Source organism: Bombus huntii, chromosome 18 (assembly GCF_024542735.1).
Source record: "Bombus huntii isolate Logan2020A chromosome 18, iyBomHunt1.1, whole genome shotgun sequence".
NCBI lineage: Eukaryota > Metazoa > Arthropoda > Insecta > Hymenoptera > Apidae > Bombus > Bombus huntii.
This window is the reverse complement of record NC_066255.1, coordinates 1,789,067-1,816,036: the sequence shown is the minus strand read 5'-3', so window position 1 is coordinate 1,816,036 and position 26,970 is coordinate 1,789,067. Positions and strand designations below refer to the sequence as shown.

The window sequence follows — 26,970 nt, the reverse complement described above, 5'->3', positions numbered from 1 at the left end:
TTTTTCCTATCTTTATCCTCCAATTATTATTTAAACCCACTTAGCTCGTGAAAATCCAAAGATTCCTTCAGTCTTTTGCATTCTCCTTTAAACAAACTCATTTCCTCCTCAATAAAACTTCTCCCCTTTCATCAGTTAAATGTAACTTTATAACCTACGTTAACTGTTTCACTATTTTCATTCTATCCAAAGATATTTCATTAAATCTAATCCAAAAATTCCATTAATCCGCGTTTAGAATATTTTGAATCGAGTGTCTGTTACAGACGTGTAATCGCAATTTATCTGAAAAAGGAAAAGGAAAAACGTTTAATCACAGTGAGACTTTTCTCTTTTCCCGGTGCAATTAATTGCGTTTTTCGAAACTTGGAACCTTCGGACTCGAAAAGGCAGGCCAGCAGGCTTTTGCAAACTCGTTTCATCGTCCGGCTCGGCTTTGTCTCATAATTTTCTGAAAACAACATTATGGCGCGTCGTGACATAGCATAATTTGTAACATCGCAAGGAGAATTTCATTATTAACGTGACTTCCGACTTGTCGGTCATGCAAGATACGAAAAGTCGGCGCAAACGAGCCGTTTACTCGCCACGAAGTTTATTGCCGGACGTTTTCACTGTTCCCCACAGGAAACTTCCTCTTCCGCTGTGCAAACGGCGCGCGAAACAGGTTACTTCTCCGAAAGTGACGACACAAAATAGGTCAAGGAAACTTTCAATGCAGCTTATTCCTGCGAACGTTCTCTTTCAAATAAACGACCGTCGTTAAAGTAATCTGGGTTTTTTGGTGATCGCGATAAAAAAAATGACAAATGATAAATACAAATATAAACAGTCTTAACACTCCAACACTATTGTTTTTCAAAGGACGAAAATCTGAGATTTCAACACTGTGCATCAGATTGTCATTTCCTGCAATACTAAAAACTCGACATACTCGACAAGAAATCGTGAAATTTGATATACAGTTGCATTGATATTGAGAAGACACAGTTACATTAACATCTTTGTATTTGTCGTTGTGTACAAGAGGAGATGGTTGAAATATTAGGTTGCTCGTTGCGAGAGGTTAGGAAGCATTTATTGCAGTTTGAAAATACGCAAAGAATTTCTTCCTAAAGTCCAATTACACAATAAATTTTGAAGAGAAAGCAATTTAAACGGAAGATAGGAAGTTGCATGTTTGCTGGAAGACTGACAGCGAATACTTATTGAAAATACTTCTCATTCACTATACATTCACTATGAATTCACTCATACATTCATGAGATTTATTTGAAGACAAAAACAAAGCCCAACTTTTCCACACATTGGTAGGGAATCGCGTTAGGAATTCTTTTCATTAGCATTACGTTCTTCCAAAGGGAATAGTTGAAAAGCCGCGGGAACTTTCAGTGACTAGTGTCGAAACAGGAGTTGCAGAAAACATTGCGAGCGCAACTGAGCAAAATTCCTGAAACTTTTTGACAAACGATCGGAAATAAATCAACGTAACGTTGGTTGGTGTTTCTCTGTGGCGAACAACCGAGTCGATTTCTCAGAATAAAATTTACGTTGCAGCTAGCGGAAAGCCGGTACGACGAATCAAAGAGGAAGTATAGGTTAGGTTGGCTTGGCTTGGCGAGAGGAAACAGGTCGCAAGTTTGATCGCGTCGCGTTCGCTTAGAGCTTAATTAAAATCAAGATCGTGTTGCCAGTGAAAGGAGTGCAGATCCTTTCGGAATACTTTGCCACGAGTTTCAAACTTCTTGCAATCCCGTCGCAGGAAAATGAAACGATGCAAAGTTTTATATCGGGCGCACGCGTAAACTTACTTAACCTTCGCGACAAACAACTGGAAAGATTGGCCGCCTGTGAAAGGAATTTAAAACGTATTCCAGGTTTTCTTTGCTCAGCGATACTTCCTATTTCTTTTTTTGCTTTAACTTTTCTACTTCCACCTTTTTCTTTGTCATTTATTATAGTCTTTGGAATTCTAATTGGAAATAATTCATTTATTATAGTCTTTGGAATTCTGGTTGGGAATAATTCAGCCAGAAAGCATATGGTAAGTTATTGTTCGTAGAAACGCTAATTTCGTCCATCACAGAGCATAATTATACACCTTCCTTTTTAAATGTCACGAGCTTCAGATTGAAGAATTTTAACTTTGAATTGGTATCACTGGCTAATTTTCAACGAGCTATTTCATTTTAAAGCACTTCATAATATACTACTTAAGGATTAAATGAATATTTAGCGTCTAAAATTACATGACAGGTTCACGTTGATAAAACAGTTTCCATTTGTTTGGACGCATATAACTTGTTTAATCTGAACAAGACTTCATAAGGACAAATATAGAATTTTGAATGGATATCTCAAATGAACTAAGCAAGTTCACATCGATAAAACAGTTGCAAATCGTTCGAATCGTAGGTAATTTGTCTAATCTGAACAGCGCTCTGTCTCATTCGATATTAACACGAATGCTATGGGGGTCACCGGTGACCGGCGCACCAACATTAGTAGAAATACATTATTTGAACAAATTCAATAATTATAAATTTGTTATTATTATCATCGTTACTACAATGGTATGACGAAATTAATGCAGTATAAAATATATAAAAATAGTTTTATTTATACATGAAATATACGTCTATTACGTGCGCCCTCCATCAGTGGCTGTCGAACATGGGAAAAACCCGCTTTTTCCGTGTTTTACCTTAACGAACAGTAACCCTATGGAACGTTTCGACTTGAAACATGTTTAATGGAAATTAAGGACGTTGACAGTAAAGTAAAAGATGCTAAATCTTGTGACGGTTCTTTAGGATTATTGCTGGTCCGAATAAGTATGAACGAGGGATACGTTATGGTTTATGGTACATCCTGGGACCTAACAACATAGAACAATTATTTAGCAACGCGAAGAAACAATATAAGATAATTGACAATCGCAAAAAGTAAGTGAATCGAGCGAAATTGCACTACAGCGCCGTGGGGGTCACCGGTGACCTCAGTGAGATAAATTCATTAATGATGATTATACACCGTAGCATATCTGTTGTAGGTAATATTTCAACATTATATGTATCGCATAATAACGAAATTCATCGTGGCGCCACGGCCAAACCTTGTAAAACTGGCGTGTCATTCAACGTCTTAACACTTTACCGATCGATAGCCGATTAATCGGTTTTTTGTCACCAACGATTACCGACCGATAGTCTATTAATTTGCTTTTTGTCGCCGACAATCTTTCTCATTATTTGAGCAGTAATTTGTTATTTAGTACTAAGGTACCTTACGCAGTCGCGTCAGTTGCGTTGCTTTGTAAGCTTCCACCGTTTTATACCAATTTGAAAAACGTACCGTTCGCAATAAACAAAAAGAATGGTATCGGAGACTGTAAACCGAAACAGAGCCAGCGCCAGGGGAGAATCTGCGCCTGAGATGCCGGTCGGATGTGCGTATGCTGTTGAATCGTTAACGGTCGGTAAAATGTTAAGAATACGTACTGGGTTGGCAACTAAGTCATCAGGTAGTATTGACGAAATCCGCAATCACGTAGTTGCCAACCTTACCTTAGTTTGTCTCGGTTTGAACAAAACGCGTGCGAACTAATGTGAATTTATTTGAAGAGTTTGTAAATTCCCGTTGAAAAGGGAATTCTCTCTTCACCAAGTATCGTTCTGGCGTACTCTATCGTGCGGATGTTGGCAAATTGAAATCGATCGATCGCGCGGGAACCACCCTTTCCTTCGTTTTATCCGGCATTCCTTTTTGCAGCGTGGCCTGATTCAATTTCAAGAACAGACGCAATCACTTAGAACAGAGGAAAAACCCGGCGCAAAGAAGGAAAGCAAGAAGCGGAAAGTATTTTTCCGGATGAGCAAGGAGAATGCTGGTTGGACGCTTCCGGCGTCGCCCATTAACGCCCGATTAGAAACATATCTTTCGTAAAATTACCGTTTCCAGCTTTGACTCGAGACCACCGCCCCGGATGCTCGTTCTTTGCCCAACTGTGGGGCGGTTCTGACCCATTCTTTCTCGCTTTTCGTTTCTTTCCAACGTCCGTTTGAGCACACGAGACTTGATAAGAATCTTAGGACGATGGAAGTTTGAAATAAATTTATTTGCACGATAAGTGAAAACGCGGAAAATTTGTATATTTTAGTAGCATAAGGTTTTAATTCGTACAACTTCATGGAACTTGGATCAGGATATTGATTAGATGGTAATTTGATTACCATTAGATGGTAATGACAAAATCCGCAATCACTTAGTTACCAATCCAATAAACCTTGAGACAAAAGCTCGGTCTCTGTCATTGTGAAATCGTATCGATATAATGTCTATGAAAAATAACCTACTGTTACCGATTAGACGTCTGAAGGCTCGCGACACTCGTATCTGAAGATGTTTCATAAATTGTAGAACCTTCACAACAGCACAGGTAGAAAGATGTATCCGTAAATCGGATACATCTTCTATTCAATTTCACGATATCAATTTTCTGCGTCTTAAAGATTAAGTTTAAACGCAAAACGTTTATTCGTGAAGAAATAATTGATAACCTAATCTTCTTCTTAATCTGTCTTAATATTTTGTAAGCGTCGATTATGTTGCCATAATTTATCACTATATGAAATTCCTCATCTAAGAACGAGCGGATGTTATCGAATTAACCTTTAGAAACTCGATGAATCTTCGATGGCGGGGAACGTGGCGAGATAACGAAAGACACGATCGATTTACTGTGCGTATCGTCGATACATGTAGGTACATGTGATAAGCAGAACAGGAATCTAGGGATTTTCGGGATTAGCCGTAACGCTGACAGAGGCGAAACTTACGCGCACTAACTCGACCCGGTTCAGATCGAACGGTGTCGATCGGAATTGCGGCGCGTTAGGTTTGACATGAGGTAAGCCGTGGATTCGCCTTGTGATTATGAATTTACCGATATCGGTTTATCCAACCTCGCAGGAATTTCAAACTAATTTGTCGTTCGTGTAGGGAATTCAAAGCTGTCTCTTAGGTCTTTCTCGTTTCATGATAACTCGCTAAATGTATTTTGACAAGTACTTAAATAGGGAAATTAATTAACATTGATTAGTCTGTGAAATGAATTTATTCTTCACAAATGGCCGTAAAAAGCTGAAAAAAATTGAAATCACGATAGATACGATCGAAAAACATACGTAATCGACGTAATTAGACTCGAGCACTGCGATCAATAATATGCTACAACCGAGAACACGTGTGAAATCGAGGAGATATTAATCTATTGCGACTAATACTAATCAAACGTCATCGTCTTCTTTCAAATTCTACACAACGTACAAGTTTTTCAAATTACAAATTATCCACTTGATATTTTCGTCGCAATTCCATCAGCCTTCGCTATGCAGAGAAAACGACTAGCTTCGTTAATAATACGTTACGACCGAAAAAGCGTGAGAGATCAAGGCGACCCTAATCTATTACATCACGACCAATCGGATGAACGTTCGTCTTCTTTCAAGCTCCACGCGGTACAAGCTTTCCAAGCTACAAAATCATTTACTAAAGTAATCTATACTAATATTCTCGTCAGAAAACCATTCTTTACTACGTAGAAATAGCAGGGCATCGCTCATCGAGCGGCCAATTGGATGCTCGACGACGCAATTAGACGTGACCACTTCCAGCGATATTACAGTTGAAAATTATGGATCTTAGTCGCCGAAATAAATGTATAGCAACGCTCACATTACACGTGGAAATGATATTAAAATAATTTCATATTTATTTAATACGTGATTAACAAGATATTCGTGGATACACATTGCACGCGTCTCAGCACTCTCTTGTCTCACCATCTTTCTACCACTATGCGTACGGAACGGTTGCGTTGAGATAGAGGAACGATTGGATGAATTTGTAACAGAAAAATATATTGAAATAAGCATAAATACACGTATAGTGTATAAGGTCAAATTCAAATAAATTGTTATCACTAGTTATTAATTTAATGTGTGATATTGTTGAGGTTAAGTGATAGAGAAACGATTGGATGAATTTGTAATACAAAAATATATTGAAGTAAGTACAAGTACGGGTATAGTGTATGAGATCAAAATTAAATAAATTGTTGTCATTATTTATTAACTTAATATATGATATTGAAGAGGTTAACTGATAGAGGAACGAGTGGATGAATTTTTAATAGAAAAATATATAGGAATATAAGTATAGGTATAGTGAGATCAAAATCAAGTAAATTGTTATCGTTATTTATTAATTTAATGTGTGATATTGTTGAGGTTAAGTGATAGAGAAACGACTGGATGAATTTGTAATAGAAAAATATATAGAAATATAGTATAGGTATAGTGAGATCAAAATCAAGTAAATTGTTATCGTTATTTATTAATTTAATGTGTGATATTGTTGAGGTTAAGTGATAGAGAAACGACTGGATAAATTTGTAACAGAAAAATATATTGAAATAAGTATAAGTACAAGTATAGTGTATGAGATCAAATTAAGTAAATTGTTATCATTATTTATTAGTTTAATACATGATATTGTTCAGGTTGACTGATAGGTGAACGACTGGATGAATTTGTAACAGAAAAATATATTGAAATAAGTATAAGTACAAGTATAGTGTATGAGATCAAATTAAGTAAATTGTTGTCATTATTTATTAACTTAATATATGATATTGAAGAGGTTAACTGATAGAGGAACGAGTGGATGAATTTCTAATAGAAAAATATATTGAAACAACTATAAGTACAGGTATAGTGTATGAAGTCAAAATCAAATACATTGTTGCCATTATTTATTAATTTAATGTGTGATATTGTTGAGGTTAAGTGATAGAGGAACGACTGGATGAATTTGTAATAGAAAAATATATAGAAATATAAGTACAGGTATAGTGAGATCAAAATTAAGTAAATTGTTATCGTTATTTATTAATTTAATGTGTGATATTGTTGAGGTTAAGTGATAGAGAAACTACTGGATGAATTTGTAATAGAAAAATATATAGAAATATAACTACAGGTATAGTGAGATCAAAATCAAGTAAATTGTTATCGTTATTTATTAATTTAATGTGTGATATTGTTGAGGTTAAGTGATAGAGAAACTACTGGATAAATTTGTAACAGAAAAATATATTGAAATAAATATAAGTACAAGTATAGTGTATGAGATCAAATTAAGTAAATTGTTATCATTATTTATTAATTTAATACATGATATTGTTCAGGTTGACTGATAGGTGAACGACTGGATGATTTGTAACAGAAAAATATATTGAAATAAGTATAAGTACAGGTATAGTGTATGAGGTCAAATTCAAATAAATTGTTATCATTAGTTATTAATTTAATGTGTGATATTGTTGAGGTTAAGTAATAGAGGAACGAGTGGATGAAGTGGAACAGAAAAGTATATTGAAATAAGTATAGGCATAAGTATAAGTACAGATATAGTGTATAAGGTCAAAATCAAATAAATTGTTATCATTATTTATTAATTTAATATATCATATTGTTGAGGTTGACTGATTGAAGAACGAGTGGATGAATTTGTAATAGAAAGATATATCGAAACAAGTATAGGTATAAGTATAGTGTACGCTGATGAAGATCTGCACTCTTATAGCGTTACAATACAATAAAATTGTAACCCACATTTTGTAACCCAAAACAACATTTATATTCAAGGGCACAATAATATGCACCTCTTCTCATTTCGAATTTTTTCACTAAATTCTATTTTCTTCTCAGCGGCGGACTTCAGGTCATGGATATACAAAAACAAAGACGTAGAGTTTTTCTTAAAGTAATTTACTTCAACAAGTTGCATTCTTCTGTTCTACGAGACACTGTGCACGCACATACTTCACACACAGTCATATTCATATATGTGTGTCACTAATACGCGGCTAATCCAGTGTAGCACACAAAATTAGACATATCTGAATAATTGCAGCCAAAAGTACAGGCGAGATCGAGATAATCCATTACGACCCAGCACACTTCCCTTGCTTCCAATACTGCTACAAGCTTCCCAAACTAGGAAACCACCGAAACCAATAACCAAACGCACTTTTCCATCAAGGCTGGCCACGCGTCTGTCCACCAATCACATCGAACCCGCCCATTCAACTAGGTTTCCAGGGCAAACGTAATACCAGCCCGGTATAATGAGAGTGGCCGTAATTTCGGAGGGTAAGCCGGCTTTCCATTTGCCAGCAACCCACTCTCTGCCCTTTCTTCGTTCCGCTTCTTCGGTCACAGAGGATCTCGCTGCTGTCCATTGTAATTGGGCGCGAAGGAAAAGGCACAAATGGTTGATCGAACCAGGACTATCAAAATGGCTGTAATCCAATTTCGATCACGGCGAACAAGGGACTTTCGAGCTAAGATCCGCGGAGCAGGTTCTTCTCCGCGAATAAATAGGTTAAGCAGCCCTGTCGTCTAGAAAAGGAAAGGAACGACGTCGTACACACGAAACGATGGATCATGTCAATCGTGACACGTACGGGACACGGGGTTTATATGCGGGAACACGACCGGTCTCGGCCCACTTTACATTGGAAACGCGCCACCGAGCTACTCTTCCTTTATCAATATCTTACTCCGCTCAGCCTGCAGGGACCACGTTCCCTCGATTTACGTCTCGCGCGATTTTCTTTCGCTGGAGAGGCGCACTTCCATGGCGAGGATACGTTGACACGAAGACACAGAAAGCTGAGATGACGCGCATGGAGAGTGTTTTAGGACGCGGAAATGAGATATCGAACAATATTCTTTTCTTATTATTTAATTTTTACTTTACAATTTGTCCAGCTGCACATTTGGTAAATTTTTCTAGCTTTATTGCTAAATAAAAAAAGTGGATGGATAACACCAGCGGGATACCATCTTCGAATTTGACTATTTTATTTCTTTAGTGAGGTTAGTGGGGTATTTACTTTTTAGTCTTCTTTCTATCAGAGTTTTGTTCACATCATTAGCCAGCTGGTTTGCATGTGTTGCCGTTCTTTCCTTGTATTTTTCTGCTTACCTGCCGATTTCTTCTTTCACCGTTGGTATTTTCAAGTCTTTACGTATATCTTCGTTTCTGACATACCAGAGGGCGTTCACTGTTGTTCTCAGTATCTTCGATTGTAGCGACTCTAGTTTGTTTATGTCGCTCATTGCTGCTGTCCCCCATAGTGGCATTCCGTACGTCCAAATTGGTTTTATTATCGTTTTGTATATTTTTAGTTGATTTTCTATGCTGAGTTTAGAACTTCGACTAGTTAACCAGTACATTTGTCCTCTTTTTATCCGTATTTTGTCTATAATTGATTTAGTATGTCGCTTCCATGTAAGTTGTATGTCTAAGTGGTGTGCTAGATATTGAACTTGCCTTGTTTATGTTATGTGCGTGCCATTCAATTGGATATTTGGTGGTTTCAGTTTTCTTAGTGTAAATGTAATATAGTTGCATTTACGGAGTTTGCTTTTATTTGTTTATCTCGTAGCCATTTTTCTATTTTTCTGATGTGCTCTTGTGCTAATGTGACTGCTGTTTCTTGATTAGTGTGCCTGACTAGTCGTGTCGTCTGCGAATGTTAGTATTTTGCTGTTGGTAGTTGTTGATATGTTGGCCGTGTATGAGTGAACAACGTGCGCTTTTGATGGAAGGGATATAGTTAGCTGATAAAATTCGAACGGAGATGGGTTTTGATCGTCGAAATGAAAGTTCGAGAAAATTTAAGGGAAAATGAGACACTTGAGCTTCTAGAGGGATTAAAAGTGGAATTTATAACAAACCTAGAAGACGCGACTGGAATCTTGGCACAGACGCAATCGTAACTCTACGAAGTAATTAGCCGAAACAAAAGAGAAAATGTTGCAAGTGGAATAAACTTTCAAAGTTTGTTGCCCAAAGTCTACTTTGTCTTTAATATTTCGTAAGCTCGTTATTTAAAGACGCATAAAAAATGCTTATTATTTCCACGAATTTTTATTCCAGATGATAAACGTTACTGAAAATTTACCGATTGAACACGTGACAAATTTGTCTCGTTTAAAGCTTTTGGAAATTGTTCGATTCGATTCGAAAGCGGATAGCTCGATAATCGTAGGAAGATTAATCGTCGATCGATCTTTCTCGGTGGATAAGTTTGTCCGGATGATTAACAGGACTGTTTGAACAGTCGATAAACTTAGCTCGATAAAACCAGTTAGATGTACACGCGGCCATCTTTGCCAGCAGCGCTAAATGAAGCGATACCATTTAACGGCGTGTTGCCGCAGCAACGGGACAATTTCGGGCTAAAATGATGGCCCGATGTGGCCGTTCTAAATGCCTGCTACAATTTCTCCCAATATCGTACCGCTTGCAGCACTTGTAATGCGTTCAGCAGATTTCACCAAGGAATGCCATCGAGAAATCAAACGAAATAAATAAACGAATAGGAACCTCGAACAACGATCTAAAGCGCATTTAGCACAATTTGGGCAAAAGTGGTTTAGTTGCACTGACCTATAAGCTTCAAACACATTCCAGCTTTCGTGTTTCACGTTATATCGTCTTCCAACGAGATATCTGCAACCTGTAAAACGATCGACGCAGACTGCGAAACTTTGGGCAGAATGCGCTGTGAACCCTTCGAGATTTCCATACAAATGTCCTTGGAACTATGGTCGAGGTGAATTATTTGTTAAAATTATATCGCGTAGCCAACCTTCTGTGAATAATCGCTTTTAGTCTTATAATTTTATAACAGGGTTTTATGAGAGAACCATTTAAATTTAGAAAATCGACTTGTTCGTTGTTACCATAGATAATGATAATTAATCATCGACGAAAGACAAAGAGATAAATTATTTGTTTAATTGAATACTCAAAGTAGACTCGTATGTGAAAAATCTGGAATAATAGTCGATAGTCGAAAATGTTTTTTTTAGACCGTGTGTTATTGTTAGTTTATGAAACAGTCTCATAATTTAATCGTTCTATCTGTATGGAAATACATTCATTAGCTTAGTTAACTATAGTATGCTACACATACTGCAACACCACGTATACTGCGACGTATGGTAACAATGAAAATGAGTAAAAATAGAATTCGGATGGTTGAATAATATAATTAACATAATAATTACTTTAAACAAGTTCTGTTTCGTTAGTCAGACTGAAATAACCTCGTTTTCTTTTTCATCACGCAAGAGAGTATAATAAACAGCAAAGAGCTTTCAACTTTTTCGAATAGCTAGAATAAAAATATACGCGGAATGCAGTATTTCCACTATGGCGTTTCAAGTTTGAAGCGAAATCATGTTGTCGTTTCAAAACTCGCCAATTCTCAAAACATTCGACTGAATAATTCCATCTCACAAAAATGCGAATCTTTCGCAAGAAGAATATCACAACAACTACAATTTCAACTATTCCTTCTCGCTGTTCCTGTAAAAAATCAGAAACACGATAAAAGAGAAATGTTGTCGAAGAATTCTCATAACTTGAAATTCAATTAACTCCTTCCGTAAACTAACAAAAAAGGAAAAAGAGAGGAACGCGATAGAAGAATTTTCATAACTTCAAGCCCAGTTAACCAATGCCACGAAATAATAAGAAAAGAACGGAAAGAATTAGCACAGAAGAGTATTCGTATCTGTTACGCCACGAGGCTTACCATAGGTTATATTTCTAACCGTCGCTCGCGGTCCTACAGTGTCGCAGGCAGGTCGTCTTATCTGCCCGACGGAACATATACAATGTATCGACGAACGCATAGTTGTCGCCAAGAAGCGAGTTCGAGAAACGTCGATTTTTGTCCGTTACGTTTACGACACAAGAAGGCGGTATACGTGATCATAGACGCGAACGGTGGCGTGCCCCGAGCATAGTGGGGGTCGTCTTCCAGAGAAGACAAAGAAATGATCGAAAGGCAATCAGTTCCTTCTGACGAGTCGAACGTTACACATCGAGAGGTCTGACGAGTAAAATCAAAATCGCATAGTCTAACGAATTCGTTGAGAGATATTGTAAAGTCGAGTCAACTTTCTGTAATATATTCATCATATTATTGTCAAATATATTATTTTATGTTAACCCGTTAATACAGTGTTAAAGTCATTGAACCACCTCTGTTATCTTAAGGGGGAACGACTATTTCGCGGCGTGGATTAACAGAATCGTAGCGAGAATTTACGCCTCTCGCTGACGCGTTTTCCTAGCGACCGCGTCTCTCCGCGAACGGTCGTAACAGTATCTTTAACTTCTCCTATGAAACAATTAAAAGATGAAAAGAGATACGATAGAAGAAATTTCATTTCAAATTCAATAAACTATTCCTGCGCAACAATAAAAGAAGAAGAAAGAAACAGAATGTTGAAAATGACAACGTGAGTTCGTGCACGTCATCCACATGCAGATGCGCTAGTTACAATAAATAGTAACTAGAATATAGTTCTAGGTACAATCGATAAATTTAATCGATAGGTTTAAGGTGTTCTTTTGTTTTTTATCCCTAGTTCATGTAAGAAAGTGCAATGAAGCTTTTGCGGCTCAGAACGGTGTGATAGATTTAAATAAAATAATAAATAATAAAATAATAGATAGATAGAATAAAATAATATCTATTCTACCTCTAAATACAGAAATAACAGCACAGAAAGAAATACGATAGAAGAATTTTCACAATTACACTCTCTATTTTCCTCCACGTCTATCACGCGACACGAATCAAATAAAGATAGAATGCTTGAACTGTCCATCTTTCACAAGCGTCTTTCTACCCCTTGACATTGTCCCCTGTCTCTCCTTTGCGGCCGCGTAATAGATTTTAATTGAAAAATACCCGTGTCCCTTTGACGCGATCTCTTACACCGAACATGGCCACGGAAGCGGTTCTCCAAGAAAATGCAAATATAATACATAATATTGCGGATATAATATTAGGTTGTCCGAAAAGTTTCTTTCGTTTTAAGAGGAAATAATAGACGCACAACGTTTTTGTTTTATATTATTTTGTCGAATTACGTACGATTCACCCTTTGTTCTGTCGAGATAAACACCGCGACATTTCACAGACTTGGTTTCACGTTTGTGTGAAGGTGCACTGTTGTAAAAAACACGTTTGCGAAAGAAAGACATCTTTCGGACAACCTAATACATCCGCCACTCAGGGTAAGGATAGGCAAGCAAGCAGATGCGCGAACCGAAGGAGGAGGGCAAAGAAAACAGGCTCGTAAACTTGCAACAGCGTTGCTTGGCCTAATTAGGAACCGTTGCATGCCTCAAAGCGACGATAGAAGGCGCACAAAGCCGCCTAGGATGCTCCCGGTAAAATGTCCCTAGGAGAAATTTCTTATTACGGCTATGAAACAGGCCGAGCCGCCTCCCGATGCACGCTCGTTATCCAACACATCGCGCCGTTCCCTTCCTATAATTTCGAAAGCCAGAGAGTTGATTAAAATGGTGGCCAACTGGCGATATCGAGATATAGTTACTTTTTTTAGAAGATCCAAATGTAACAGAAGTGGAACTAGGGAGGTTTTTAGAGACTTTTGGAGTACATGGATATTTTAGAATATAGAATTTTATGTTAATTAAATGGCGAATTTGTGAACTATATACAGTGGTGATAAATACAGTGGTTTAATTTATTTATTAAGTATGTACCTGGTTGTATGAAATAGATTTTTAGAAAAGAAGAGAAAGTGATTTTGGGAAGATGTAGTGTTTCCTAGGGATTTACTTATGTAGTTTGTGGTCAGTTGGTCGAAGAAATATGGGAAGATTCGTTTAGTGTGTTAAAAAGGGGTGTTTAAAAGACACAAACAAAACAAAGAAACAAAGGTGTTTAAAAGATAGTGTGTGGAGCAGTTGGCAAACAATACCAGACTTTTGTATGAAACATGGACAATTCGTGTAATATGTGTTTCTTCGATATTAACAATCAGGAGTTTGTTTTCAATGTTAATCACCTCAGCTTTGAGTAATAACACCAGAAGCCTGTCGAATGTAATAAAGTTGATCTCTGCTGAGAAACGATGGTAATTTAATTAAGTTTCATGCAACTAAGACATAGTTTTCTCGATGACACTGAAATTTGTTGACTTTGATTCAAAATGCAAGCAGAAAATATTTCTCTGTGGATTTATTATGAGCCTTTCGGTGTTAGGAAGATGTATTATAAGCAGCTATATTTTTACGTTCTCAGAATCTATACAAACCATGTCCAGTAAGAATCGTATTCTAAGATTCCAATAATGCATTGCAAATGGTAGGAAATGAAATGTCCAGTGAACTCAGCTTACATGCAGAAGCCTCAATGACAATAACAGTATAGGTATATTTCCGGCAACTTCTTCTCTGATTTCTTACCCATAATATCTTATGGACGATACAAATCATAGAATGTTCCAATATTAGGTTCGTATATGATGTTTGCATGGAAGATATTAAAGCAGCGGTGCTCAACTATCGGCATCCTCAGCTATCTCACTTACATAATTCTTATATACATTTTTCACAATGTAATATCCTCGATTTTAGGACAAGCAATTTGACCAACGTTCCAACAGTCAATAAAATATAGACAAAAAGAAAAAAGAAGGAAGGAATACTAAAGTAATTAAAATACTGATTCGCAGTCTCAATACACCAAGTCTCTTCTGTTCTCAACACCAAGACATCAGTCTCCGGACGTATGTTTATTAGGAGAAAGTAAACAGGATTGGAAATTAAATAAACTTTAAAAATTAAAATAATTGAAAAATCGATGTCTACAAGAACATACGCACAGCGTGTTGCTTTCAATGCAAAAGAAACGAGTCTTATTACGAGAAAGTATTGGCAACTAAGTGATTGCGGACTTTGTCATTAAGTGGTATCGACAAAATCCGCAATCACTTAGTTGCCAACCCAATAGAACAAGAACAAAGACTCCATGATACACATAGAAATTTCGAGAAACTTGATCGGTATTTCTAACAAAGACACAAATAATTATAATAATAAAAATAATGTAAATAAAATAAAATAGACGAATCTATATAAATGGGCAGGAGAAACTAAAATAATCAAAATATTCCTGAGAACTGATGCACAGCTTCTTGTCTTCAATGCGAAAGGAATGAACCCTCTGAACGTATCTTTATTGGAAGAAAGTAGACGAGAATGGAGACATTATCCAGAGCCGCCATAAACTCTGTAATATCCTCATCTTCTTACCAAGCGAGCCAGAGATTTCTGACTTTATCGCCAATATACATATATTCAGCTTGGCATTGGTAAATTAAAGCCGTAGCAATTTAAGAAGTTGGACGGCGCAGAAACGCCAGAGATTCAGAAGAACGATAAGCCGTTGCCGTGGTTGCAAAGGCGAATGCTCTAAGGAAAAGTAACTGAATTACCCGATACCAATTGAGACGGTAGCGGCTGCTCGACGAGGATAAATCACGCCGGTCGCCTTATCAGAAACCACTGAATCCCCGCAACTTCCACGGCCGCACAGTCTCGCGCTATTTTCTCAATCGGTTTATGCGCCGAGAATAGCGACACCAGAATAAAGCATTCGCCGAACCTAGCTAACTAACGCGCAGTCGATTATTTTCAAGTTTCTCTTGAATTATTCTACGGACTGCCGCCTCAGCGGGTCATCGAGAAGCTATTCCGGTTCGTTCGATTACCGGTAGATGGAGAAGTAAATTTCGATCCTTCGTCCCAGGGTTCGTAGAAATTTAAAAGAATGGATAAATGGAGCGATGGTGAAAAATGGGCGAATTATTTTTATGCATTCTATTTGGTACAGTTAAATGAAACCGTGTCAAGTAGTAAAAGGAAGAAGAACGCTCGTAAATGATTGAACGAGTCTACAAAAACACTCAGATACAGTAAACTCGGGGTTTTAATTGATCTCTGGTCAGATAAACGATTGGTTTACGATATCGGTTAACGGTTGTTAATTGGAAACGCATATACAATACATTGTATTCAAAGGTATAGATACGTACTATATATATTTCTAAGAGAAGTTCTGAAAACTCAGTCACACCATTCTAAGCATGTATACTTATATCTGTAATGATTCTTATTTATGTATACGGGGTGTCTCAGTTAAATCAGATCACCTAAACATCGGCCTTGGGTATTGTTGCATGGAGAGACTTCTCAAGACAAACTTACACATAGTAGAAAGAATCTTTTCATTTCTTTAGCAAATTTCATGATCGTCGGTATTTTGTTGGAATAGAACCCTATTTATACTTGTACGCCAGTGGATGTGATTATTTATTCTCTATGTAAAAATTAAAAAAGTATTATAGTAATTATGTGGGCATATGTGTAGTTCAAAGGATATTTCGATTTTAACCTGATGAAATGTAGTGCATGAAAGACAAGGAAGACATAAGTTTCAGTCGCCAAGTTTTACAAAATTAAGGTTCAAATATCTTTTAAACTATTGTAGTATCGTGGACAAATGGTCTAAGGGGCCTGGCAGTTTTACCGGGTGGTCGTCACCTGAGGAGTCGAATGGAGCAGTTGTGAGTTGACAGTCGAGTTGAGTAGTGGGAGTTGAGAGTCGAGTGGAGTAGTCGTGAGTGGACAGTCGAGTGGAGTAGTCGTGAGTGGGGAGTCGAGTTGAGTAGTTGGGAGTGGAAAGTCGAGTGGAGAAGTCGTGAGTGGACAGTCGAGTGGAGTAGTCGTGAGTGGGGAGTCGAGTTGCGAGGAGTGAAGTTGTGAATTGACAGTCGAGTGATGAGGAGTCGAGTTATGAGGAGTGGAGAGTTGAGTTGCTGAGTTGTTATGAGTTGTAAACTATTAGTTGTCTTAATTATAGCACATTACTGTATTTAGTTCACGTTAAATAACCATTGTTTTCTGTTTAATCCATTGAAAATAAATCTATAGATCAATAAATTTATCATATAGGATAGAAATCATTGGAAACCCTAATTTCTAATATTTCTAAATAAATAAAAAAATCCTATACTATGTAGTTTGAAACGCTACTTCGATGCTTTTGCACAGAGATTTAAAAAACACATCAATCGATGGACAAAAACATACATACGGTTCCATTTAAAAATATACCAATAATCTTGGAAACTCGTGAAAGAATTCTTCCCACTGTTACATATGTAACCTTGAGATAGTACAACTTTGCTTGGCCAAGTTTTTCATACAATCATAAATTTTTATTTAGTAGTATATACTGTATCTACAATAAATATACATAACAATATCATACTGTATAATGTACCAACAATAAATATAATAAGATCTATTCAGTGCTCATATAAGCATATGATAAAAAATGAATTTTTATAGAAGCTGTTGAGGTTGAGGTTGACTGATTGAAGAACCAGTGGATGAATTTGTAATAGAAAAGTATATTGAAATAATTAAAGGTGTAAGTAGAAGTAGAAGTATAATGTATAAGTTTATGTTGATTCAAATCCTTACTCTCTTAATGTTACTAGACAATGGAATGATAGGGAGCACGTTCAAATATTTATAGCAAAAGGACATTACCAAAAAAGTTAAGCTTATAGCTTGGGCCAGAGGCTACAGGAACATAAATAGAAATCTGTTTATTAATTCCTTTGCTTCTAGACCTTGCAACCCAAAACATGATGTATACTCAAGGGTACAATAATATGCATCGCTCTTTATTTAGAATATTTCTGCGTAACAGCAGTCTCCAGGTCACAGATATTCATAAATAAAGATGTAGAGTTTTTCTTGAAGTAGTTACTTCAACAGAAGCTATATAGACTATGTATTTTTACACTGTTGTACTTATCGCGTCATTTATATATTAATTAATTAAGCCCAAGCGTGTTTATATCCTAAGGACTGCGCTAGATTGTGCCAAATGTGTATTGGATTGGCAACTAACTGACTGCGGATTTTCTCAATACCACTTAATGGCAAAATCCGCAATCACTTAGTTGCCAACCCAATATATACATTTTTATCTGATGCATTTAAAAATTCTATTAGACAAGTCAGAGACTTAAATTTTCTCATTAAACTTCAAACGCAGAAACCGGGCAACTGCAAGGAACGATAGGAGCAATTTTATCGAGGAATCTTGAGTAAAAATTCCAGACTTTGAAATGGCGTTAAGATAAGGCATCGCTGTGCCTCGAAACTCTGCACATTAACCGAACGATCCAGTTTAATGAAAACCGTGGACGGGCAGTTCGACATCTGGTAGATGCTAATCTCACGAAAAACGGAAATTGCCCGGTACCATTTTCCTAACCGTCCCACTTTATTCGAATTAAACTCCGGCTGGTATCCTCAGGCGCACCTTCCGCGTCTTCGAATAACCTCGTCGACTTTGAAATACCCTAAGAGCACAAACTCCATATCTACCATTCTCCATTTCTTTAGAAAATGAAATTTAATTAACAGTAAATGGTCTGGTAACAGTTATTTGATAAAAAAAAAAATAACTATACATTGAGGTTAGGAGTTAACAAAGAAGGATAAATCACTTTCACATACGTTTTACTGTTGATTTTTCTAAACGTAAACGAAGGCCACAGGCGAGGTGCGTGATAAATAACATTTGTTATCCATTTATAGAAAAATATTTGAAAATTCAATTTCCGATTAACCAATTCTATATCGCAACTATCCTTGCGCTTCATTTTATTAGGTTGACAACTAAGTGATTGCGGAGTTTGCCATTAGGTGGTATTGACGAAATCTGCAATCACTTAGTTACCACTAACCTAATAGAACTAAATAAATATTACTCTCTTAAACATTTATAAAGTATACACGATGTTAATTAACTTGAAGTAACACAATATTATTCGTTTCTCACAGAACATTATTATTGATCATCAAAACTGCTTGCACCGTCTTATCCTTTTTTGCCGAATGGACACCAAATGTAAAATTCACTTGGAAACAGAAATGAACGAATATATTAAAATATAGCAGATGAAAATAGAGAAATTACGATGAATTAAGAGGTTATAAGAGATTATGAATCCGAGTCAGACCAGGTAACTCGTGTTCTCTAATTAACAGATTAATTCGTTGAAATTTGTGCAATTTCCGTTTAAAACGGGATTTTCGTATAAAAAGGAGGGGGTTAATGCAGATAGAGAACGATAGGGCAAGGAAGAAAAATGGATTTACAGCTGGGAATAGTCGCGCGACTGATAGGGCAAAGCGGGTTACGCTACTTTTTACGGGGATTTTCCATTTGCGGTCGTCGCGGTTGCGGATCAGCCCCGTTGGCAACGGGACGTATCGTCCGATTAACTTCCCCTGGGCCAATTGGATATTCCGATACGTCTGCGTATTTACGCGCGATTCACGAAAGTCGCACCACCGCGATATCGTTCCTGGCCTCGAGCTTTCTCACGTGAAATCGTATTTCATGCTATTTACAACTATCTGTGTCATTGTGCACAATTGTGGCAATCATGACATTTGTATTATGACAAGTATTTTCAATTAATTTCTAGCTATTTTAAACAAAGTTCCAACATTTCCAATATATTCAAGCTGGAAATTTCGAGCGCATTATATCGTGTACCATGACCGTGTACCATGAATCGGATCTCGTTTAAACATAAACGATGATAATCGAGTAAAAATTTAACTGCACGTGAAAAAACAGTAAATTGTATATATACAGTGGCTCACGAAAATATTCAAATGCTTAGACATACAAATTTCAATTATTATTCAATTATTATTAAATATTCAATATCAATATTAAATTTCAATTATTAATTAAAATAAGGTGTACTAAACTAATTTGTTAAAACAATTTTGTATCTTCACACAAAAGTATTCGAACGCTGTAACACTGTCGATAGTTTTTCATTTTACTTTGCACCGAATGTAAACGTCATTGCCAAATGAAAATAATCGCACGTTCACTTGATGTTAGGATGTCGTTTCAGGAACAGTAACGTAAAAGTGTGCACAATAGTATTTAAAATGAATACCAAAAAGTGTGAGACTTACGGTCTACAGTGCTATATATTAGGTTGGCGGATTTTGTCAATGCCATCTAATGGCAAACTCCGCAATCACTTAGTTGCCAACCCAATACAATCTGTACATTTATCATTCTTATTTTTGTAGACAAATAAAATACAACAATCTTTAGAAGTGACGGAGTCGTTAGGAGAATTGCTGTTTGAGACAGTCGTTAAAAAACCATTAAAACCAATGAGTAAGTAGCGATATATAATATTTGCATTTAATACTTTCGCGATGTACTATCATTTTATTAATACATTTGTTTTATTATTATTATTATTATTATTATTGTAATAACTGTACACCTATTGGGTTAACATATTATTAACGGCAATTCATGCTACACAATTTGTTTATTAATACATATTGTTGGTAGAATTTAACATAATCGTCAATACGTAAATACGACGTGAAACCGTAAAATTGGGAAAATTGGTTAACCAACGATCAAACGAAATTCCGTGAAGAGAATTCCTGAAGTGCCTGGTGGAAACTGTAATTGAGATAAAGAGTTCGGTACAGCGCGTCCGAAATCAATTGACCGTTCAACGTCACTTCGCCTATTCCAAGAACGACTTATAGTTAAGACGAAGTGGGGGAAACTCCTTAACCTGCGAAGCTTAGTTTCGAACCACCGAATGATATGGTAGCATTTGTTCTTTTATGGCTTCGAACGGACACCTGATACTACATGTGACGCAACTAAAAAGATTTTAGTTGGTTGAAGCTACGTAAAGGGAATTTCACAACGAAGAATCGTGTCAACTGTGAATCGATTAAATCGAGGAAAGTTCAAGTATTTAAGAAGAAAGGAAAAATGAAAATAGAAATAAGAGGGCGGAGTTGGCAAAAAATTTCAAATGAAAAATTGGTGTAAAATTTTGCAAGGAGAAAGTTTGAAGTTGACCGATCCTTCAAAGTAAAAGGTGACGTTCGTTGCTTAAGAAAAGGAATTACTCCCGGAATATGAAACGTTTTGGCTGGGAACACGGTTTAAAATGGAACGATGCGGATTGTTGACAATCGAAGAAAAAAAAAGACAGGAAGAAGCAAGCAACTTTGACGCAAACAACTTTTTACTGAAATATCAAGGCGAAGAAGTAGTTCAAGATGAAAGCAAATGGAACACCGCGGCCCCGTGGTTTCATATGAAACTTCTCAAGCGTCCAACTTTCATCTGATCGATGCAAAAAAAAAAAAAAATAAAGAAGAAATATATCGTTTGAACGACCCGAATCATTAACTTGAAACGAGATCTCCTATCGTTTGTGTAAATAGGAGCACGTTTACGAGAATATTGCAAGCTAAGATAGTCGATCTGACGGCTACATGTTCTTCGAAAAGTACATTCGATGCCTACAAAAAACATTTGTACACCATTTTATTTATTGCGGCATTTTATATGCTAATTAATTAGCTCCAAACATATTACATTTACACGAAATGTAGGATCTGTTAACACATTGTTGGCCGTCAATTTTACTGAGAATTTTTGAACGTGCAAGTAAAACAATATAAATAAACTTTAATAAATTCTATTTGTTATTCAACTTTTAATATTTCTTTTTCCTATGATAAACAGTGTAACAATCACCTACGTGTAATGGTACACAACAACTTTTGCAAATATATTTAGTTTCTGAGTTTTCCTTTTGAACAGCATACTCTACACGCTCTAGTCTGATTTGTTTTTCTGCCAGTGACTATTTTTTAGTAAAGGAATCAGTGAAGGATGCATCATTATAATAAGTAGCTGTTTTAGAAATTCGAGAAATGTCAGGTGCAATGCTGCATTCTTTGGAATCCACAGTTGTCCATTTTCTAACTACTTTCACTAGAAATTTGTTGTATCTTGTTTTATTTTCTGGCAGATAGATACAGTACATTTTACATGCATCGAACAAGGTGCAGTTTATCAGAAAAAATGCTAATTTTCTGGACCACTTTAAAGTTTTTCGTAAAATACTGCAGGTCTAAAGTGTTTAGTAAAATACTGATACTACAGTATCATTTTCCAAGTCACCACAATTTGATTCACAACCACTCGGACAATCAGATAAAACATCCGCGTATAATTCATTGAAATATTCTTCATTGGTATGTCCCGTCATCGTTGACATTTTTTTTACAACAAAGAACGCAACTTGACGGGTCTTACAAGCGAGAGACACAGTTTGAGGTATGCTGACCAACAATTGCACCGTATCATCTCCAACAGCGCGCTGAGAAAACGACGCCGATGCGAAAAAGAAACGCATTACGAGTTTACTCGTGGCAGGTCGGTAACGTTTGGCCATGAAAACACGAATTAACTCGTGACCAGTCAACAATGTGTTAAAAAAGAAATCTTACACTGTAAAATCAGAGTATTCTTCCACATAAAGATATTCCACTTTTCCAACGAAATAACTGGTTTATAGAAGCAAAAATATTCCATAGAACAGAACAGAATGGTTTAACGATCTGAGGTGATACTGGGTGTAGTGCGTTAAATAATCACTCGGTGTTTAGGTCAACAATATATATTTATTAACAACTGTCTTCGTTAGATCGCGTCGCGTATCGCTCCCGGTTTCGCCGCCCGGTTACAACTCGACTTTATCGCTTTCTAGTTCGAACCTAACTGTCGATCGGATTCGATTCTTTTCTTTCCGTCGTCCCTCAATATCCCCACCATTCACGCGTTTGTTAGGCGTTCGCGACCGTTGCCATGCACGCTTCCTTCTCGAACATTCGGCGGAAGGACCGTTGGGATATTGATGACTCATTAGGCACTTCGCTTCGGCGATACACATTGTTGCCAAGTACCGTCACAGATCGTTAAATTGCCAAATTTTCGATTGTCATTTCTGCCAGACCAAAAATACGTGGAATTTCGATGGAAATTGAGGCGAAGTGCAAGCGAAAGCTCTGGGTCGACAGAAATTCCCACGTTTTTGTCTCGAAAGCGTGATCAGCAAGGCATAGAGGTCTGCACACATAGGTTGAATCAAGGGAACATGAAAAAGCTCGCTCCTCTTAAGGGGCAATCCGGTTCGAATGCCGGTTGCCGATTGACAAAGGCAGTTTCCGCGGGAAACGCTGAACTCGGCGAAATTCCGACGTTGGGTCAAAACGACACCACCTGCAAACATGCAAACGTTGCCTACGAACGTTGCCTTTTTTCTTCCTTTTTTTCAAATCCTCCATGCAATCCTCGCATTTTCTCCGCCCTGAAGAAACTACTTCATTAGCGCTCTCCTCAACGTCCTTGAATTGACACCTGAATACTGTGAAACCAGTGTTGGTCAACATAACCATAATTAGAATAAGTAGAACTGCGCTTATGCAAACTTATGTCACCGCAATGTCCGATTTACCAGATACGTTTTTCAACTCGTATTATTCGACTTCAGGTCACGTGACGGTCACGCTTATGCGGATAAAAGTCTTTGTCTTAGTATTTACGAACTTCAGCTCAGCGAAATCCAGTTATATGAGAATTAACTCCAATTATACGAACGATAAATACGAATGATAAGCGAAAGAAGGAAGAATTGGCGACATCGTATTATCCGACTGATTCAGTTGTCCAACGTTTCTTATTTCGCAACTGCGTCGGATAGGTGCAGCTTCGCACTAATAACAACGATAACAATAATCGTATTCTCTTGGGTAGTATATTTTATTTTATTAAAGATATTTCTATTATTAACAAAGGATCGTCAGCGACCAGGTTTACGCCTCACTGCAAACCGAGCTGTTCTGACGGTGTTTTTCGAAGAAGAACAATTTCCTCGAAACAGAGTATTTATTTTTTGCTGAGAAAAACCAGAAGTTTTATGAACATGGAATTATGACACCGCCTGAAAGATAGCAAAAGGTGATGGACGAAAACGGATAATACTATTGAAAATTGTGGATCTTTGAGGCCGAAATAATGTTATAGGAACACTAAATTTATACCGAGGATTAATATTAAAATAATGATATATTTATTTCATGGACAAAACGATACACACATGCACGCGTCTCAGCACTTTCTTCTATACCCAATTGTAAACCGACTCTTCGACGACTCTTAACCGACTGAAGAGTTTACATTCATTTGTTTTCGAGACGCTTCGGACACACATACTTCCACACACTGATATTCACATACAAGTATCTCTATTACGCCTTTAACCTAGTCCAGCACAGAAAATTATACATATCTCAACAAATACCTAATTGAATAAAGTTATATTTTTATCTTCCTTGTCATTTAAAATACGCAATCACTTAGTTGCCAAGCTAATAATTACAATTTGCAAACAAATAACATTACACAATATAAATAATATGATATGATATAATATAATTGTATATAATTTATATTTTTTTATATTTTATAAATTATTTAATTATACATTATATACATTATAAATTATATAATTAAATAGCTTTAATAATGGTATTGCGTGTGATATTTTTCGAAACATGGTGTTACACATAGGCCAACATCGGAAATCTGGCGCTGGTATCGCGATTCGTTCCACAGTTCCCATCAGTCGATTATAATCGACAACATACTTCGGTTTTTTAATCATTTTTCACGTGCGATAGTGACGTTTTGTGTGAACAAATTGTTCATTGTGGGAAAGGCATTACGTTTGCAATATAATGCATTATTAATTATGTTAAATTGTATTTTAGATTTTTATTTCATATGAATAACAAGGTGAGGTGTATATTTATATTTAATTATATTTATATAAATAAATAGCTCTGTTGAGTAGGTTAAATTAAAAAAAAAAATATGAATATTATATGAGCAATAATGTTGTAGATAATGTAATTTTGTCATATAAAAATAAACCAAAATTAAAAAATTTTAAGTTCATAAATAAATTTTTATATACATATATATAAATGAAATTATTTATAAGTAGAATATATTTGTGTTATATTGTATTTATTAGAGGTTTGTATTGTATAATACAATAGTATTTACTTTTAAAGGTTTTGAACAGATTTATTTATATTGTATATATATAGGTAAAAATATGTATTTAATAATAATGCATTACTAATTATATTAAATTGTATTTGAAATTCTTAAACGTTCTGCGAACGTGGCGAGCGAATTTTGATTTTCGTCCCGTGTCCTCGTTCAAATGCCGCGCTATGCGACGCTGCTATTTTTCCGGATCGCGCATCGCGTTGGTCGAAGTCACCTCCCAGTGGAGAACGAAGGGATCGCAGGTCCAGACCCCCGGTAAATTGGCAGCTACCTACGTATCTCCATATATTATGTGTACACTTCAAAAATTGAACCGCGCTATTGACTGTGCGGACCGTGTGAAGCCGCTTCCGCCTCCGGGAACACAGGATCGAACCGAAATGGACCGGAAAAAAGAGAGGAAAAATACGTCGTTGGAAATTTCCCTCCTGGCTAGACTGCGAGATATTGTGACATTTTTTATCACATACACGTACACTCTGACATTTTGACATTTTCACGTTGACGATCCGTGGGTTGGCAACTAAGTGATTGCGGATTTTGCCAATACCACCTAATGACAAAACCCGCAATCACTTAGTTGGCAACACAATGAATAGCGTCAATTATGGTAATACAGTTGAAGATGTTTTTTGAGGGAAGAGCGCGTCGGTAAGGAAGAAAAGTCGTTTGACGAAAAATATGGCCGAACAAATAATATTGCATTTGTGATTAAGTAGCGGAAGGCCGTTTATCTCACTTTTTCAGGCTGCTTACGTGGTGATACATTTATCTCTGGTAGTTACAACATGTTACGTGTTTTTATTAGAAGACTGAGAGATTGATAGAAGTAATTATCGTGGAGGAAGTCTAAGATTGCTGTCATAGTTCATCGCTGAAATTCATTTCGACTGAATGTCATAACAACGCATTCGTCTATGACTAACGTGGCACACTACTAAACCACGGATATCACCAATGATAAACATTTATAACTATCAAGGTGTATAGCGTATTATTTGTTATTTTCGCGAAAAAAGTAAATAACCTGTGACATACGTTTACACAGTTCCACTATAAAGTTTCAATATACCGCGGCTCGCGAAAATATTCCACCATTTATGCAAGCTCTGCGTTGCATGAAACATTTAGAAAAATTTCATCGTTGCTATAACGATACAGCACTGTCACGATTACATTGGTGAAGCTTGAAACGAATTTGAGAAGTGGAGTTGATTGATTTATTAGATTAGAAATTAAGTGATTGCGGATTTTGTCAATAGGTGGTGTTGGCAAAAGTTAGTTGCCAACTCAACAGCTTCTGAGAGGCTCGTATCTCCTTCTCTTCGCAACGATTAATTATTTTTTATATCCAAAGTATCGAAAGCTTCTTGATTTACAAGCATCTGATCTGACTGAAACAATGAGCGCTCGAAACAATCAACATCCGTTACCAGCCGTTTCATATGGCGCGTTATTCGATTGCTACGTCAGTAGGAAGTTAGTGCAGCGAATATGGCAGCCGTCGATATTCGACCAGCATACATGCGGTTAATTATCATCAAGATCGCGCCAGTTACCAAAATCGTTCCGTGTGCTTGCATTACACGCAGTCCCTTTTATTCGGACTGCGTAAAAACTGAAAGAAACTAGGAACGAGGAAGGTCGTTTACACGATGAAACAATTTTCACCGGCCACGTTCCATTTACCGTGCCTTTGCACAGAATATTTCTGTGAAACATGATCCTCAGATAAGTGGAACGAGTCGTACCTCTTTTCTGATTTGCAATTAGAAGAAGAAAGATAGTATTAGAGGAACAAGATTAGATGTGTTTCTTTTTTACGTTTCGACGATGCTTGTACATTTTATATTTTTTTAATTCATGGATTTGGAATTGCACGATCCAATTTTTGTTCGTTCTAGTAGTTAGTTCTAGTCTAGTAGTAGACCATATTGTTGAGAGGTTATTATTGAGATATGTGTAATTTTGTGTGCTAC

At 36.6% G+C, this 26,970-nt stretch overlaps 1 protein-coding gene and 2 long non-coding RNA genes across 8 annotated transcripts in view; 2 read left to right on the top strand and 1 right to left on the bottom strand.

Annotated features, from left to right (window-relative positions):
• The window catches only part of LOC126875450 (tyrosine-protein kinase Btk29A-like), a 216,335-nt gene that overhangs the window by 16,870 nt on the left and 172,495 nt on the right, over positions 1-26,970 (bottom strand). The gene's annotated exons all lie outside the window — the stretch shown is intronic.
• The window catches only part of LOC126875458 (uncharacterized), a 143,506-nt gene continuing 117,342 nt past the window's right edge, over positions 807-26,970 (top strand). The window contains exons 1-4 of one of the 6 annotated variants that reach the window (XR_007693459.1): positions 807-6,491; positions 6,563-6,631; positions 6,701-7,178; positions 7,318-7,541. This is a non-coding gene — a long non-coding RNA (uncharacterized LOC126875458). The other 5 variants (XR_007693460.1, XR_007693457.1, XR_007693458.1 and 2 more) reach the window with 5 other exon arrangements.
• On the top strand, positions 20,025-21,224 carry LOC126875469 (uncharacterized). The gene is made up of 2 exons (XR_007693474.1): positions 20,025-20,203; positions 20,387-21,224. It is a non-coding gene; the product is annotated as an uncharacterized LOC126875469 (long non-coding RNA).